We start from the raw sequence: 20,253 nt of genomic DNA, 5'->3' as shown, positions 1-20,253 counted from the left end.
TCTTAGTTCAAAGTCATAAGGTAATCACACATTCCTAGATGATCCCATCTACTATAGCTACCATATTTTTGGAGTAGGAATAGGAGAAAGAATTAATCTCATTTCATCAACGGTATTTTTGGGGCCTGAACTCAATCTTCCAGGAGAAGAAAAGAGGAAAAAAAGAGCCATATATAAAACAAATGTATTTCTGCTACAGAAATAAGGAGCTCCCCAAACCCACACTTTATGGCAGATTAATGATTTTTGAAATCACAATTGAAGCATTTTTTCCTAGAGCAATTATGGATTAGTGAAACCAAATGCTGACTATCTTTGACAAATTCTTTGTGCAAAATCAGTCTCATGCTATTATTCTGAAAAGAAAAGGCATTGGATCGTCACTGAATTCATTTTCCTGCAACTTTCATGCACAATTTGTGCACAGTCACTGACACAGAAGACATTTATTACCTCTCCACCTAATGTTAAAATAAATGTTTTAATAGAGGTGGTGACCTATAAGAAAACTACTACTACAAGAATCAAGTATACCCATCAAAGCCGTCCTATCAAATTACAGTATCTGCTTCCCAAACCCTCCTTGCAAAAATACTAGAAGTTCTCAGCTGAGCTGAATCCTTCCACACACGTGTAATCAATAGCATCAAAAATGCATTCAAAACGCCTTAATTTTGATTGTGAAAGATGCAATTTTATTAATCTTTTGAAGAATAAAAAAGTTTTACAGATTGGGTGGATACTAGGAATAAAATAAAATACAAATGATATTTATTGAATGATTCCAGTTTGATTCTCTGTAAGTCTCTTATTGGCAGTCACTTCAAGAATATATAATAAAAAAAGCACTGCTAAAACTCCAAACATAAAATTTCCTTGTAAGTTTTTAAAAACTCTGTGCGTTAGGAGCAACAAGGAAATGCCCATTTGTCTTTTAATGTGCAATAACCATAAAATATCTTTTAAATACTAGATCATTATATGTAAGATTCTGAGCCCTAAGAAAGTGATCTGAAAAGCTGGTTTCCTTTTAATGTTAAGGTAGGACATCGAACCATGGCATCCTTATTCATGCACAATACAGTTTAACCAATATATTGGCTTTTCATTCATTCCCACATTTCCCTGAGCCATTAAGGAGCATTTGCTTATTTAAATACTCCTAAAGTTAATAAATATAATTTAAGTGATTTTTTAAATTATAATTACTTCAATACCATTTATAATAAGTACATAAGTGCCAGATATACAGAGCTGGCAAAATAGATACATAGAGCCTGTTCTCAAGGAACCTAGCTGAAATAAGTTTTTACTATCATTACATTAAACTATATCTCATCAATACAATTGTGTTTGAACTGAACAGACTAGACCCCCAACCCTGCTCACAGGTAATAGCTCTCAGGCGTTCCTCCTCAAATGAAAGAATTAGCCACTGGCAATCAAGACTGTGATGGTAAGCTAAAAACAGTTAAGAGAATCTCACCCAACCACATACAGAAATTCATTTTTGAAAATACTAAGACTTTGTGTAACTTATATCCTGGGGCTTTTATTTTAGAGGTTTTCCAAATTAAGTCTCAGATTCACTGGAGGAAGATGTAAGCCTTTTAAAACCTTTGAATCTCCTACGGCACTGAGCACAGTAGGTGCTCAAAATAGGTGTTGAATTGTTTTCTGGAATTCAGACATTCAACCACTGAAGAAAAAGACTAAGTAGCAGGTCTCAAATGTTCATCTTCAATACAAATCACACCTCTCTACCCTTGGAACAGACAAATGTTATTTTGGGAGGATTTAACCAAGCAACTGTAAATTATTTTCAGTTAAGTGCAAAATTATACAAGCAAGGCAAAAATGATTGATGATCCTATTCACATGATATTCACAGATGTCATGACCATCAAATGTTTAGAATATCATTAACCCCATTTCTAAAACTCCATCCCACATCTTTTCATGCACTCCTGGGAGAATCCTGGACATGACACACTGCACAAAGAAAAGAGAATCTCACTGCATTTCTCACAAAATCAAATCTAATTACTTAGCAGAGAAGAAACTAAAGCCCTAGACCTGGACCTATTTTTGGTCTTGAAAAGTACTTCAGTCATGGACTCAGTTCATCACCTGCAAAATGAACAATCTGGCTGGGTGGTTTCTAAGACACTTACAGATCTAAAATTCTATGACTTTATTAAAAGAAAACAAATGACTGTGCAATAAGCTTTGAACCACACAGAACAGAATAGAACACTGCTTAAGGGAAAACTCAAATTAACCAGGGATTTCCTGCATAAAGTCCAATTCCAAGTCAAAAGTTGAGATAGTAATTAAAAAATAGTTTTGCCTCACAGCAAGAGGCTTCTATGAAATATAAAACCCAGCATTAAGCTTTATGGTAAATAAAACATAAGCATGTTTTACAGCTTCTTGGTGACCTTTAAGGGAGTGGAATCTATATAAACAGTGTTATGCAATTTACTGTTAAATTTACTGCTGAAGCTTCAGACTGACCATTGGGATTTTACTTCAAAATTTTATTATGAAATTGAAAGGGGAGAGGAATGGGAGAGAAATTAGGCCACAAGTTCTCTGTAAGTTCACCTGGCTGGGATCCTATGATTCATTCCATCCCCCTGGTGATTAGTCACAGCCCCATCACTGGGGCTCCCTACTGTTGGCAAACACAGTCACCCTAGAAACCAAGGAGAAATTCTTTTAGCATTAGACATTCCCAATGTATTTGTTCAGCTTCTTTCCATCTTGGAAGGAAAAAGAAATTGAATCCCACGTAAATAAAAGCACGAAATGTCAAATGAGGACTCAAAATATTAGGATCCCTTGGGTTCAACCCTTGAAAATCAGCTAGCCCATCCCCTGCCTCTAGGCAGAATGACACAATAATTTTGACATGATTTTTTTAAAAAAACTTTGCCTACTAAAGTGTAACATTTGAGCAAAACCCTTTAGGTATGTAACATGCTGTATTAACATCAGTATTTTAAAAATACCTTTTGCTTTTATAAATAGTGATGCCTTTTGATTTAAGTACAGGGTTGAGGATTATAATCCATGAATATTACTTACTTTAGAGCTGGGGGAAAACTCTTTGCCTTTTTTCACTTACCTCACTAGCAGCCATGAAGCTTCGAATGTTTCAAGTAAATTCAGAGACATGTCTTCTGAGAGAAAAGAGGTTTTATTTTCCCCACCCATTCTGCTTTAGGGAAACTGAATCTCTAAAAACAATTTGTCACTTATAATTCTGTACATACAACAGCTGCAACTACAAACAAGACTTCTGCTCCCCTACTTCAAGAACAATAATTTATCTGAATAGGTAACTGCTGAGTTTTGATTTTCATCATGGGGAGCTTATTGAGAGCTATCATCTGCTTTTATCATTTTGGGTGTTTAGTGGAGCTAGCTTACAAGTTGAAACAATACTGTTGGACAAATGTTTCACAGTTTCATGTATTTCAGAGTTTTGCTGGACCATAAACAAGTCATAATCTAGACAAGAAAAGTCAGGGTTTCAATATGGACAGACTATCAACAGTGTTTTGTTTACTAAGCCACCTTTCTTTCCCATATCTAAGATGTAAAGAAACAAACTCATTTTCAGAACTGCTTTACAAGAGTATTGTGTTCACTCACTGTTTGCTTAGAAAATAGTTACTAGGAAGCTACACATGATATTTTGAAACCAAATATACCACATATACAAAACATACACACTTGAAGTTAGGATTAACTTCTTGTTATCTCCCCAAATTCGATGGAAAGCAGTTCTGGGAAAAGGTACATTTTGGGCTCTGTGATACATTCAGCACTAAGAAGGTATTCAAATAACTGGAGAGACTATTAAATCTTAAAATTCATGGTAACTGCGGAACAGTATTTTATTCCATCTCCTGGAGGGGTGGGGTGGGGCCAAAGGCTTTACAGATTAACCCAGATTGCAGTTTTTGTATTTACTATCATCAAAACCTCAGCTTCCCTATTCCAAACTTATTTCCCTTTACTGCCCAATGGAAAGCTCAAAACTTTTTAGGTCTTGGAACATTCCATGTTCACACTTACCTGTGTTGCTGCTCTCACTGGGAAAGCATTCCTTCCCCACTCCTATTCGGTATTCAAGCTGCAGAACTAACCTCTGTGGAGCCTTCCTTACTCCTAACTCCTTTTGCACTTAACTCTAGTTAAGACTTCACAGCAAATCCTTTTTGAAACAAGTGGTAGGAACATTCAGAGTTTAGTACCCCATTTCACGTGCTTTGCCTCATTTACCCAAGTAGACTGCTCCTTAAGGAGGACAAATATGATCTCTGTGCATCACTTCAAACCCCATGCAGGACCATCACCACCACATTATGCTTGTGAGTACTGGGAATTTCTTACCCAAAGTCAGTAATCTTTACTTTTTGAGGATGGGCACATTTTATTCAAAGATGATTAAGTCAAGTTTCCCCATAATTTCTGATGCACCACAAAGGCTGATTCGAAGAAAAGAAAAAAAGGTGGGAAAATGAAAACCAAAGACTAACTTCTCTCCTTACCCAAAATCTTCCAGGATAATTACTGCAAAGAATCACTTGATATCCATTTGTTCAAGGACTCTCCTTAAACCTACTATGCACACGGCATACCACTAAATATTGACAGAAATTTAGTCTCCATCCCCCAAACTAATAGTCTAGATGTTGGTGACATATGTACTACTTTTTAAAACTGTTTGGTTTTTAATGCATGAAAAAAGGAATATAACTGTATGTATCAATAAGGATTGTCACCAAGAACAGCTTCAATCATTTTAATTTTTCAAGACCAAGAGCACTGGCCATTCACCCCCTGCTGCAGCAGCCTCTGCCTCCTATGCTTTTGTCACACTGGTGAAAAGACTCTAGTTCTCTCACAATTGCAACATCAGAAAAGTCCTGTTGCATCCTAAGTTTTCATTTGATAAAAGTGTGAATGAATCAGACTTATCTAGCCTCACTGTCTCCTACTGCTTTTAAGCAAAGTGAAATGAAGAGAAAGGAAAGATGTGGGAAGGGGAATTGTGAAAACATCTTAGAACATCTACCTAATAACTCTTCTTCCACCAACCATGCTTCCCTGCCTCCAATTCCACCCCCACCCACCCCCACACCCCCAATCCAGTTGACATCTTAAATCCATTATCAATCTTGGAATCCCCAAGGAACCCTAGAAATACTGATGCCTGAGTCCCACTTGCAGAGACTTTAATTTCACTGATCAAGGATGCAGCTTTGTATGGATATTCTGTAAAGATTATTAGGTGACTATAACATGCACCTCAAGTTATGAACTACTATTCCACATACACCTAATACAGACTCAGTAATACACCACCTGTTAGGGCCTCTAAATATTTCAAACCTAAACGTTCAACCAGGCAAGTGACACAAAGCCAAAGCCATGTCATCTAGGCAGACAGAGCTACAGAGAAGGCATGTAGGACAACAAATGACAGAATTAATTTTATAGTCTCCAGAGAGTAACTTGGGCTATCATTAGAGTACTTTTATCCTTGCCTATCCTCCTCTAACTCACCATGATGAAAGAAGGAGCTGGTCTGCTTATGCTAGAAAATAAATCTCAAAGAGTATATGTGGATCCATAGACTAAGCTTCTGTTTGCTGGACTAGGATTTGAAAGCAAAACAAAACAACCCTATACAAACCCTAAAATGAGACTTAACAGTATGTACAACAGGCCATAAGGAATTCACTCAAGCTTTTCTATAGATATACTTCTAGTTGCAAAGAACAGTATGGGCAGAACTTCAAACAGCTCAAATAAAATTTCTCTTAAATATCTTGCTTTAATTTATGCAAATTTCATTCTGCTCCATGATACATCCTTGTCTGTTTCACTGGACAAGGGCTAGGTCTGTCCATGACCCAATGTATCTGCACCACAGTTTGGTGGATTTATTCTTAAGTTTCCAGGACGTAGTTTGTCTTATGTTGAGAAAGAGCTCAAAATCATGGAGTTACAGGAAACTGTATCATTTTATATTTAAATAAGTAACCACTAAACTATTACTCTTAAAAATAATGCGGGGGGGGGGGAATCAACATACCTGGAGTAGTCAGAATAGTGAAAGAACACTCCCCATGTACCCATCATTCAAGCCTCATCTTACTATACTACAATTATCAACTCAAGACTCAACTTATTTCCTCTGAGATTTTGAAGCTAAGTTCAAACATCCTATCAATTCATATGCAAATATTTCCACAGACTGTATCTCTTAAAAATAAGTACTATTTATTTTTTAAACATAACCACAGGACAACTATCACAGCTAAGAACTGACTATGCTTCCTTAATGTCTAGTACTCAAATGTTCAAATTTCCAACTGTTTCATACTGGAGTAGTTTTGTTAGAGTGTGTTGCTATCAGATTCCAGATCAGGCTCTCATATTGTGATTAACTAAAAATAATAATGGTAGTAACTAAAAATCATTAACTCTTACATCTACAAGTTCAAACTTTCTCATAAGCTTAGAGAACTTAGCCACTGAGTTAAAACCTACCTTTGATATATTCTTCTGCGCTCTCATACACTTCCTATCCAAGCATCCAGCAAAGGCTCTTAAAATTTTTTGAAGCAGCAGACCCCATTAGCTGCTATCATCATGCCCGACTCTGAGCTTTTGCCAGGATTCCCTGCAAACCAATGCAATTTCCCTTAATTTTCCAGCAGAGAAAATAAACTAGTAAGAACCATTCAGGAGCAGGGGGCAAGGCCAGAGTAGTAAATAGTGCATATCCAAGAAAAGAGGGAGAAAATAAAAGATTCCTCTTCAGAGGCATCTACATGTTTCAGTTTCTGAGTTCAGATAGTGAGGAATACCATAGTATCACAATCAGTTTGGTTCAGTTTGAGTTTCAGATAAGCAGTAGAGAGTTCAAAGAACAGACCATTTCCCTCTGTGTGGCCCAATTAAAAAAACCCTGACTCTATTTGGTGGCTAATTTGGATAGCAAAGTGCTACATATTATATTAGACCAAAAGAGTGATCAAGAAGGGAGGGGAAGCCATGTTTCTTGAGGATGATTGAATAATGATACAGCTGCCACAATGTGACTGTGTGATTGTGAAAACCTTGTGTCTGATGCTCCTTTTATCTACCCTGTCAACAAAGGAGTAGAACATATGGGATAAAAATAAATAATAGGGGGAACAAATGCTAAAATAAATATAGTTTGAAATGCCAGTGATCAATGAAAGTAAGGGGTAAGGGGTATGGTAGGTATAATCTTTTTTTTTCCTGTGTTCGTTTTATTTCTTCTTCTATTGCCTTATTATTTCTTTTTCTGAATTAACGCAAATGTTCTAAGAAATGATGAATATGCAACTAAGTTATGATATTGTAAATTACTGATTATGTATGTTGTTTGTTTATTTTTAATTAATAAATAAATTGAAAAAAAAAAGAAGGGAGGGGAGTACCAGGGTGTTGCACAAGGGAAAATGAGTCCTTTAGACCTAGACAATATACCCATTCACCCTACCCTAAAAAAATTTATTTAGTCAAAGTACTTTAAACAAGCAGTCACAGGTTCTGTGTCATGTATTTTTAAAAATAAGGTCACCTGTAACTTAAGAAATGAACTGGCAATGTTGATTCCTTCAAGAAACATTACAAACATTTGTTTTTAAAACAGATCTCCCTAATGAAACAAATCTTATGAACTTTTACTGAACACTAGCTTCTTGCCTCATTATTTTCAGAGCTCAAAAAATTCCTATATATGCCTCTATACATTTTTTCTATCCCATTATTTTAAATGATGATGCCTTTCAATCACCATGACAACGGTGGGGCTTCTGAAGAATTTGCCATTTTCTAAATAAAAACAGACGGTATTCTTTCACCTAGCAATAATATCTAGCTTAACTCCCACGTATCATCGGTTCATTTCCTTCTGGAATTAAAAGTACACGTATCAAGGGTGGGCAAGGGTGGCTCAGTGGCAGAGTTCTCGCCTGCCGGAGACCGGGGTTTGATTCCCAGTGCCTGCTCATGTAAAAAAGCAAACAAAAAAGTACATATATCACTTTCACCACTTTAGGCCTATTAAATTTATCACCTGCCCAAGTTATAACCAATTTCTAAACAGGCTAAGTTTAACAGTAATGGAGGCGTTATACACAACTGAACATGAAATGGCATGTATAGGCAGGACAAGAGTGTAAAAGAATGCAGCTGCATGGCACAAATAACAGCAACGCTGATTCAGGACAACCAGCCTCAGCATGTATGCCCATTGCTTGCTGCATGCCAACGTAAATGATCATAGGTAGTTATATGGTCAAACTACACTGGCCTCATAACAGGGTCAGTTGTGTGAATTGGAAAAGTACCATATTTCTTTGAGCTTTCACTTTCCTCACCATTAAAATGAGAATAAAACCCAAACAAGGTCGAATGTGACAATGTACATAAAAGCCCCATTAAAAAAGAAGAGAAACATTGGATTTTCATGGCAACATGAGACGATACCTCAATATCTTTTTTTCTTTAAAATTTGAGGATCCTTATACCTTGTGAAAGTCAAGAGCCATTTCTAAATATAGCCTTTTGATAGATGTTAGGTCGGGGGAACAGGGAAGGTCACCATGACTCAAGCTGTGTAAAATGTGCCACCCCTTCCAGATGTCACCTAACCCCTTGCTTAAAAACCGCCCGTAGGACTTCCGGGTCAAGATGGTGGATTAACAACGTGCGCATTTTAGTTCGTCCTCCAGAACAACTACTAAATAACCAGAAACAGTACAGAACAGCTGCCGGAGCCATGATAGTGACCAGACACACAGCGTACCCCAGTCTGGACCAGCTGGACCGGCTGCGAGCACCCCCCAGAACTGTGAGTTCCCAAAGCTGTGGCGGCCAGCACCCCTCCCCCACAGACCACTTCCCAGAGGGGAAAGGAAAGGACTTTACCAGCAGCAGGGACTGGGCACAATCAAACGCCAATTGTGGAACTAATTAACAAATTCTGACTACTAAAAATAGGCCCCCAGCTTAGGTGAACCTGATCAAAGCGGAGGTTGCTCATTTTTGCCCCAGTGCCAAGGGGGCAGCACTGACAGAAAAAGGGGGGGAAAAAAAAGAAGGAAACAGAGGTTTTTGTGGCTGTGTATCTACAAAGGCTTGACTGCCTCTGGATACAGCGGCAGGACTTTTCAGGCTGCAACTGCCCCAGGCACAGGCAGAAGTGAGCTCTTTTGGGGGCTTATCTGGAGCTTGTGCCTTCCCAAGGGGAGGGGTGAAGCCTCACCCAGATGGAATCCCTCCATCAAGGAATTCAGACACCAGGGCTTGGTAATTTGAAGCCATTAAAACCAGCCTACAACCTCTCCTCTGTCTCCACCACGCCCCCAGCAGGGAGAGTCTGCCAAGGTTAAAGGTACCGCATCATCTTATGCTGGTGGGACCTGCAGTCAGACAAGCGCCACATACTGGGCAGGATAAGAAAAACAGAGTCCAGAGACTTCACAGGGAAGTCTTTCAAACTGTTGGGTCCCACCCTCAGGGAAAACTGACACAGGTGACTCTTTCCTCCTGATAGGAGGCCAGTTTGGTCTGGGAAAATCTGGCTGGGGTCTATAATATCTAAGTAGACCCTTCTAAGTGTGTGGGGGGGAAAGGCACCACACAAGCAGGGCAAGAAACAAGAAAACAAGAACTGAAAAATTCTTCTCTGTTAAACAAAACTCAAGCTAAAGGTCCAGATAAAACTGAACGGAATGTCAAAGAACAGATAGACGGAATGTCAAAGAACAGATAGACAACAAATTCATCCAGCAAGAAAATCCTAGATGAAAGAAGTGAAAGCAATCTCCAGAATAAACTAATTAAGGTAATTAAATGCCTAGACGCCAGCAAAAAAAACAAGTCACACTAGGAAAATTGAAGATATGGCCCAGTCAAAGGAACAAACCAACAATTCAAAGATATACAGGAGCTGAAACAATTAATTCAGAATGTACGAACAGACATGGAAAACCTCATCAAAAACCAAATCAATGAATTGAGGGAGGATATAAAAAAGGCAAGACAAGAACAAAAAAAGAAACTGAAAGTCTGAAAAAACAAATCACAGAACTTATGGGAATGAAAGACACAGTAGAAGAGATGAAAAAACAACGGAAACCTACAATGGTAGATTTCGAGAGACAGAACATAGGATTTCTGAACTGGAGGACGGAACATCTGAATCCGACAAGAAACAGAAACTGTAGGGGAAAAAAAGGAAAAATATGAGCAGGGACTCAGGGAATTGAAAGACAACATTAAGCGCATGAATATACGTGTTGTGGGTGTCCCAGAAGGAGAAGAGAAGGGGAAAGGAGGAGAAAAACTAATGGAGAAAATTATCACTGAAAATTTCCCAACTCTTATGAAAGACTTAAAATTACAGATCCAAGAAGAGCAGAGTACCCCAAAGAGAATAGATCCAAATAGACATACTCCAAAGACATTTAATAATCAGACTGTCAGAGGTCAAAGAGAAAGAGAGGATCTTGAAAGCAGCAAGAGAAAAGCAATCCATCACATACAAGGGAAGCCCAATAAGACTATGTGCAGATCTCTCAGCAGAAACCATGGAGACGAGAAGACAGTGGGATAATATATTTAAATTATTAAAAGAGAAAAAGTGCCAACCAAGAATTCTATATCCAGCAAAATTGTCCTCCAAAAATGAGGGAGAAATTAAAACATTTTCAGACAAAAAATCACTGAGAGAATTTGTGACCAAGAGACCAGCTCTGCAAGCAATACCAAAGGGAACACTAGAGACAGATACGAAGACAGAAGAGAGCGGTGTGGAGAAGAGTGTAGAAAGGAAGACTATGAGTAAAGGTAAAAAGAATGAAAATTAGATATGACATATAAAATCCAGAAGGCAAAATAGTAGAAGAAAGTACTACCCATGCAGTAATAACACTGAATGTTAATGGATTAAAACTCTCCAATCAAAAGACATAGTCTGGCAGAATGGATTAAAAAACAGGACCCATCTATATGCTGTCTCTACTCAAAGGACATGAGGCCAAGGACACAAATGGACATTAACACACCAATGTTTATAGCAGCATTATTAACAATTACCAAGAGATGGAAACAGCCAAAATGTCCATCAACAGTTGACTAAACAAACTGCGACATTTACATAAAATGGAATATTATGCAGGTGTAAGACAGAATAAAATTATTAAGTATGTAACAACATGAATGGACCTTAAGGACATTATGCTGAGTGTGATTAACCAGAAACAAAAGGACAAATACTGTATGGTCTCACTGATATGAACTGACATTAGTGAATAAACTTGGAATATTTTGTTGGTAACAGAGACCATCAGGAGATAGAAATAGGGTAAGATATTGGGTAACTGGAGCTGAAGGGATACAGATTGTGCAACAGGACTGAATATAAAAACTCAGAAATGGACAGCACAATATTATCTAACTGTAATACAATTATGTTAAAACACTGAATGAGGCTGCATATGAGAATGATAGAGGGAGGAGGGCTGGGGCATAAATGAAATTACAAAAATAGACGATAAAGATTGAGATGGTGTAATCTAGGAATGCCTAGAGTGTATAGTGATAGTGACTAAATGTACAAATTTAAAAGATGTTTTTGCATGAGGAAGAACAAAAGAATGTCATTACTGCGGTGTGCTGAAAATAGATGGTACTTAATATTTTAAAATTTCAACTAATGTGTGAGACTAAAGCAAAAAATGTTTATTTGGTACAAACCTATACTTTGACTAGTGCATCTCCTGATATAATTTATGTAGATAGTTGATTGAACACCTTAAGTACATGGAACTTTGTATAGGATATGAGATTTTGTTGGTTTGTCCAGGTGATGCCCTGATGAATCCCGGAGTGATTTGATCAGTGAGTGGAGAAGTATTTGCAAAGTCCCCTTCGGGGAATGGTGAGAACAGGGAGAAATTCAACTTCCCGAAGTTGAATTCTTGATATTCTCACAAGCAGTGTGGACAACCAAAGCTATAGGCTGAGCCCCCAGTCTTGGGGGTTGTTTATATAAAACTTAACCCCACAGGGGATAGGTCCAGCCTACTTAAAATTAAGCCTAAGAGTCACCCCCAAGAGAACCTCTTTTGTTGCTCAGATGTGGCCTCTCTCTCCAGCCAACACAACAAGCAGACTCACCAACCTCCCCGTCTACGTGGGACATGACTACCAGGGGTGTAGATCTTCCTGGCAGTGTGGGACAGAAATCCCAGAATGAGCTGAGATTCAGCATCAAGGGATTGAGAAAACCTTCTCGACCAAAAGGGGGAAGAGTAAAATGAGACAAAGTGTCAATGGCTGAGAGATTCCAAACAGAGTCGAGAGGTTATCCTGGAGGTTATTCTTATGCATTAAGTAGATATCACCTTGCTATCCGAGATGTAATGGAGAGGCTGGAGGGAACTGCCTGAAAATGTAGAGCTGTGTTCCAGTAGCCATGTTTCTTGATGATGATTGTATAATGACATAGCTTTCACAATGTGACTGTGTGATTGTGAAAACCTTGTGTCTGATGCTTTTATCTACCTTGTCAACAGAAGAGAGGAACATATAGAATAAAAATAAATAATAGGGGGACAAATGTTAAAATAGATTTAGTTTTAAATGCTAGTGATCAATGAAAGGGATCAGTAAGGGGTATGGCCTGTAAAATTTTTTTTTTCCCTGGTTGTAATATTTTCCTTAAATTTCTTTCTCTGAATTGATGCTAATGTTCTGGGAAATGATCATGATGATGAATATGCAACTATGTGATGATATTGTGAATTGCTGAGTGTATGTGTTGAGAATGTTTGTTTCTTATAATTTTTTTTAATTAATAAAAAATTAAAAAAAAAAAAAACTGCCCGTACCAGGACCCAGCGGCAAGCTCCCAACTCCCTACCTGGAGTTCTGTGAACTCTGCCCCGGAGCGCAGGAATAAACTCACTCACTCTCAGGTTTTTTTGGGTCTGCCTCTTCTCTCCTTTGCCTCCTAAACTTTACAATAGACATTTCTATAAAAAAATCTTGGCTCACATGTCTGTTCCTTAAGGTCATTTTCTCAAAGGATATTATTGGATCAATATATACCATTAGTAAAAGAACACTCCATCCCATTCAAACTATTCCCTTGGGTTAAGGCAGAATAGCTTCCAAAAATGTTAAAAAAAAAAAAAAAAAACAGAAGGAAATTTTTACTGGAAATAAAGTGTTTGCCAGTCACTATGATTTTGGCATAAGAAAAGTACAATTTAACTGAGGGCTTGTGGAAGTCTATGCTGAAAAGCACTGGAGATGGCAGGAGAGGACACTGCTGGTAGAAGAGAGCTGAGGAAACCATGGTCCCTGAAATACAGGAATCGTAGTAACAGAGGAGGTCAAAAGTCAGGGTAAACATCAACTTCTTGAGTATCTTAGTCTTATCCATGATTAAATCTTGCCTTAAAATATATGCCAAGGTTGCAAGGGTAGTTCAGTGACAGAATTCTCACCTGCCATGCAGGAGACCCGGGTTCAGTTCCCAGTTCATGCACTTCCCAAAAAACAAACAAGCAAGCAAACAAAACATACAAAAATTCAGCAAATGGTGCTGCAACAAAGGGATACTCACATGGTAAAATAATGAAAATGTGACCCTGCCATACAGCACACAAAAAGAAAAATTGAGGATTCTGCAATTTCACAGTCTACAAATACATAACCAACATAAGAAGCAGAGCTTTGACATAGAAGTCTTCCAGCTCTCACTCCACATGTCCTTCCAGTGTGAGCCCATATTCAGGAAGATAGGCATTTTTTATCATTCCTTGTAAAGAAAAAGAGAGGCTTGGACTGAATGTAAATCAACCTTTTTTTAATAGAGGGATCTATGTGAGAATTGGCAGTAAATTACAAGTAGATACTAGGAGCTGGCTAGTGACTAAATATGGATGGGGAAGAGGGTTCACTTACAGATAAACAATGAAAAAAGGATATAAAAAGCATATGGAATGATAGCGTTAATATTTCAAAAGACAGACTATATATTTTCTCAAAATGGATCTAGTTTCTTGTTGTGTTGGTTCCATGATTATAAATTATATAAAAATAATTTACACAATTTAAGAATAATCTACTGCAAAACGATTAAACAAAAAATCTTTTGTATAATAAAAGGGAATCCAAATAACAGTAAATAAAATCTAAGCTATGAAGAAAAAATTTATTTACAATGTGTTATGATAAATCATATAATAAAGGGAACAGGATCCTACTATATATTTTTAACATGCTATGGCAATCAAAGACATTAGTCTATGCTCAAAATCAGTTTTACTTTACCTCAATTTTAAAACACAATGGTTATCAAACTTTTTTAACTTCCTAAAAAAGTATCATGGTAGCCACAGTACCACACACTAGAGAAACAACAACTGAACCAAGTGTTGGAAGGACTGGACACAACCCAGGTATCCATCAACTAATGAATGGTTAAGATTTGTTCTATACATACGATGGAATATTATGCTGTTGCAAGACTACATAGATGAAACTTGAAGACATTATGTCTCGTGAAACAAGTCCAACACGAAAGGACAAATATTGGAGCGTCTCACCAAAATGAACTAAATATATCTAGCAAACTCATGGAGTAAAGGTCTAGAACACAGGGCACCAGAAGATACAATGATGGCAGAGAATGCGGAGCTGGTACTTAATTTTTGCAGATTATTTAATAAGGTTGATTGTAAATGTTTGGAAATAGATGGAGGTGATGGGAGCACATTATGTTAGTATAACTAACCACAGTGATATGTGGGTGCAATTGTGGTTGAAAAGGAAAGTTTAGGGTCATGTAATTGTGTATGGTGAGTAAAGGAAAGCTGGAGGATGAAACATGTTTCTGCAAAACATAGTGGACCCTCTTCAGGGTGAAAATGTTTTAGAATTGATTGTGGTGATATATATACAACTGTGTGATTATACTAGAAGACAGTGACTGTACACTTTAGATGGACTGTATGGCATATAAGTTTATCTCAATAAAACTGCTTAAAAAAAAAAAGGTGAAGGGATTGGGTTCTAACAGTAGATATGCCACCATGTACCTGTGTGATCTGAAGGAAGTACTAATAACTCTTCAGAAGAGCTCACCATGATTATATAATTTCTTGTGTGATTTATCAAGTTGAAAGATTATCTTATGTTCAACTTACATCTTATCTAGTCAGTTAAATGTCTATTTGAAGTGTTAGATCTTAGGCTTTCAAAATGCTGATTCTGACTCATGAAAATCCATTATTTTCCATTCAGTCTCCATCCAGAAAATTATCACAAAAGATGACAAGCGTACAGAAAACTCAATACCTCTGCAGCAGAGAACCTGTTTTTGTCCTTTAAAAACAATGAAATAAACCACTAGATTAGCTACAAAATTACTATGGGCCTATAAAAGAAAGGAGGTAAAGGGTGCCAAGAGGGACTCTAGAATAAATCATAAAACCTTGAAAATCCAATGCAGAATAACACGATCACATTTTTTCCAATGTCTTTCATAATCAATTTAAACTTCTAATGAAACTGCTAACAACTTAGCCTATGTAGAAAAGGCATCTAATATTGCTATCTGAAAAGCACTAAGTGTTGAGAGGTTAGAAATAAGTCATGGCTGGCCCCAGGTACCTGAAAGGGCAAAAAGCCACTAGGAAAAAAGGTGAAGATTAACAGAATCAAGTTAATTGCTATATGAAAGAAAAGATAAATAGCTTTTTCCTCAAACAAAACAAAAAACCCGTGAATATTTACTATCATCAGGTCCATTTCAGAGTTCACAACCATATTAAGCAGTAAACAACTGAGTGTCTATTAAAATGTGTTTTGCTTTCACTTTAATTCATTTGACAATGAAGCCAATACAAGGAAAAACCCATTTTATTAAAATCTTATCAGCAATCAATGTATTTAATATTTTAGCTTTACAAAGGCTTTCCTGGGAAATATAGAAAATTGTAGTATTTTGTAAGTGAACAAGAACTTAAAAAACACATATTACGAATTAAACACATCAATATCCTCTTGACAAAAATATTTAAAACCATGGAAACCACTTAGAATTAAAACTTTAATAGTACTATGGTTTACTACTATGTTTACATGTTACCACCATGGTAGTACCATGTTATTAATTACCCAGGGTGGAGGTATGGGCTTTCTTTACAATAATATGACAGCTTTAGAGAACAAGAACCTATCTCATTTGACCCATATTTACATTCTTAATAGATCTGTTTCTCCAGATTGGAAAAAAGTTTAGCCAAGTCTTTCAATCACTGTTCACAGAAGGCAAATTATCTTGATCAAGTAGTAAACATCTTATGAATACACTGCTGCAAATTTAAGAAATGTCCTAGTCATGACATTTTTTGTCAGTTCTTAAAGAACTTACAACCTAACTTATCAATGGACTATCATCAAATGTATATAAAAATATTAAGTAAATATTTCACAAGGTTCCTTGTGGTATAACCTAAAATTCACCCGATAAAAAATAAAATTGTCTCCTCCCCCAATACCCAATATCACCTCTTTATCCACTGTAACTAACCACAATTTTGCTTCTCTATATTTCCAAACTTCCCATAATAATCTATTTCTTTACTTAACCATTCTTCGTTTTAGAAATTTATCACTATTTGGTTAAACATTTTTAGTTTAGTTTTTTGTTCTATAAAGGTTAACATATATAAATACATGTTAACTGTAGAAAAAAGAAATCATTTCTAATTCTACAACACAGATAAATTGCTGCTTTGGTATAATTTCTACTAGTCTCATTTACATAAAGTACCTTTTAAAACTTGTAAATTACTGAAGTTTAGGTTTGTTACTCTAGTTCAAACATCTTTCTCATTTGGGGAGTTAAATATACTCAAAAAAACTTCCTTCCTGTAACAATAAATTAAATACATTTTAAAAACAAGACAAGATCTACCAGTATCCCCCAAGCCAAAAAACACTGAAATCATCTAGAAACTATTAAAGGAATGTAACACCAGCTGTTACATGTGCACAACTGTCATATCAAATGCTTCAGTTCCTTCCCGAGATGGAGTTCGAATACAGTATAAAAGTCTCACTGATAATATGCAAATGAAAACAAACTCACATAGATAAAAACAGAATCACTTTTCCCAAATATGCATATTTCAAGAGGACCTAGCTGCTGCTTTTCTTTTTTTCTGTCTGTCTCTTTTTTTGGGGGGGGTTGGGAGAGAAAAGGGGGAGAGGGAGTTAATTCCACATATTTTCAAGCCATGAATAATATAACATAATTTGAGATTATATCCCCAAATGCATCACCAGCCCATTTGTAGACTTAGTTATTTAGGTATTTAGTGCCAAATATGTGTCAGGCACTAGGGATATGAAAGTGAGGTACTATTCTTGTGGACAAAGATGAATTAAAACAAAACAAAAAACTGCAATACAAGGGAAGAAGTGCTATTTACCTAAAGCTATGCAACCACACAGGTGGAGGATATACTGCTACAAGATAAAGACCTAACATGTGAGCAAAAGCATAGATGAAGAAGTATTCATTTGCCCAGATGGGGTAGAAAAGTAATACCTTAAAGAATATGGGAAAACCATGTGAAAAGGCACAGATGATAATGATCAGTTAAGAGGAATGCCATGTACTATTACTCAAATTTGGATATAGCATAGAGTGATGGAACAGTACATAGAAAAAAATAGCCTAAAGCTTATTTATACAGTGTCTAATAAGTCAAGACACTGATTGATATTAAATAAGAGACTTATTTCTACCTATCATATCATAGAACACATCGAAACAATTTCACTGGTGACAGACAACGTGGAAGATGAATTGAGAAGGCAGTGCAGGATGGTCTTTCAGGAGCAAGAAAAGAGTTAGATCCTACAAGCACCACAGTTACATTTTTTTTTAAACATGGGAAGACACTGGAAATCAAACCACGGTCTCTGGCATGGCAGGTGAGAACTCTGCCAGGGAGCCACTGTGGTCCCCCCTACAATTACATTTTAATGGTTAACTTTTGAGTTAGTGGCATTTGAGAGTGGAGTATAAGGACCCAGATTATTAAAATAAGTAGGAGGTAAAAGGGAAAGATGACTGATTACATGAACAAAACCCAGAGCCACAGGATCTGGAATGGGAGATGGACAGAAATGTTGAAAGCAGCAATGCAGAATACAAGAGGAAAATTGGGTTGATGATGAAAGGTGAAATTAAGGGGAACAGGAGAGACTCATGTGAGACTCTCTGATAATTTAAAAAGGAATTTTAAAACTCTACAAAGTTGAAGCAGCACAGAAACTCCACTTATGGGGCACATTAGCAAGCAATCTACAGAAGGCCAAAGGAATCCTACAAACCTAAATGGGATTAGTTTCCCCACCTTTATTGCAGCTTGGAAGAAAAAGTATAATTCTGTTAAAAACCCAGAATTGAACTTCCTAACTCTGTTCTTGTAGCATTTTGCACACGCTTCTTCACAACGTAAACATTTACATACAGATTATATTATTTATAAACAAATAACCCTCAGAGAGTAGGACTCCGTATTTTCAGGAGCTTGCAGGGGCTGGCATAAATGGGTACGTTTTAAAACTCCAAATGTTCATTTGTGGTTTAGGCCAAATGCTCTGTTAGTTACTAAAAGATGATGCAGTTTAGTGACAAACACTGACCTACAGTTTCCTTAGAGGGTTATTTCATGAAGCACATGGCCAGTTTCAGTCACAGGCTTCATCAAGGAAAACAGCATGTTGACATTAAGAACATAGACTTTGTAGGCAGACTTGCCTGGATTCCATTTAATAACTCTGTATCAAATGAAATTAGGGTAAAGATGGATTTGCCCACTAGGTTGTTCTGATTTTGAATGCTGCTGTGATAATGTAGTACTGTCTGGAACATGGCACTATTAGCTGTAATCATCATCTGTCCTAGGGAGAGTATGGCAGGGTTTGAGAACAACTGTAAGATAGAAATCAAGGAAAGTAGAGGCAAACTCGGCCTTTATTTTCTTATGTGTAAAAGGAGGTAGAAGGCATGGATACAGTTTATTTCAGGTAAGCCCCTTAGAACTGATCTGTCCGGGGCCCCACAGCCTCAGGAGATAGTACTCAATCTCCCTTCTCAGAGCTGCTCCTCTTTAAAATGCTTCTATTTACTAGGAATTAATAATATGCTATATGACATATGAAACCTCAGCCTCCAAACACATTTAGAACCCTATTCTCACACTCTCACACAGTAAGATTTCATAATAGTCATTGACACTGAATATACCACCCGGAAAACAGCAGAGGATATAGAATGATAATATGTTGGAACAATATGTTAGGGAGGGAAGAGAATCTAGGTAGGGCTGGAACCTCTGGAAGGGCCCAGATTTCAATCAGTTCATTCTCAACATCAACTAACAACCACATAAAAGACATTATTATTAGTTCATGCCGCTCATCTTCTTACCACAAGTTAATTTTATGTGGTGACTAGGGTGCCACATATCCCTTATCAGCTGAAACACAGGCCTGAGAGAAGATCAGTTTACAAGTATATAAAGGTGTGTGTGTTGTGTGTATTTTGTTGAAGGCAAATCGGTAAAATTAAAAAATTCTTCATTTATAACTGCCAACTACATAAACTATGTCTTTATAAATGGAATGGAATTCTGTATACCTTATACACAGGAAACCAATTTATTCTAAGTTAGAATACTGTGTTGCTTTCCTAATCAGGCTTCTCTGCTGTTGTAATTTAACTATATGTCTCAAAGAAAAGAACCATATGTCTGAAGCATTGGTTTTATAAAGTGGATGAAAATTACCATCATTAAGGATAGTTGAGATAAAACTTTAAGAGGCACATCATAAACTAGAATGTATGTTTTCATGTTGAAGGTCACATATTTCGAAAATGTGACTCTTCTAAAAACACACCTGATTTCACACACAAAAAATTAATAACAATCCTAATTTCTTCTCAAAGTTCTTTAGTTTTCTTTGAGATATTCTGATCTCAAAAATGATTACATGTTTTAAATAAACCAGAAACAAAAGAACAAATATTGTATGGTCTCTTTTGGAAACTATATATAAGAAATTTGGGGCCTAGACTGTAAGCTCTTATAGCAGTTACAT

At 36.8% G+C, this 20,253-nt stretch overlaps 1 protein-coding gene across 4 annotated transcripts in view; it reads right to left on the bottom strand.

Moving 5' to 3' along the window:
• DNAJB6 (DnaJ heat shock protein family (Hsp40) member B6) overlaps positions 1-20,253 on the bottom strand; it is a 129,877-nt gene that overhangs the window by 22,980 nt on the left and 86,644 nt on the right. The window lies entirely within an intron of this gene.

This window comes from Tamandua tetradactyla, chromosome 1 (genome assembly GCF_023851605.1).
Source record: "Tamandua tetradactyla isolate mTamTet1 chromosome 1, mTamTet1.pri, whole genome shotgun sequence".
Taxonomy (NCBI): Eukaryota; Metazoa; Chordata; class Mammalia; order Pilosa; family Myrmecophagidae; genus Tamandua; species Tamandua tetradactyla.
Note: the sequence above shows the minus strand (reverse complement) of the source record. Positions and strands in the feature narration are given on the sequence as shown.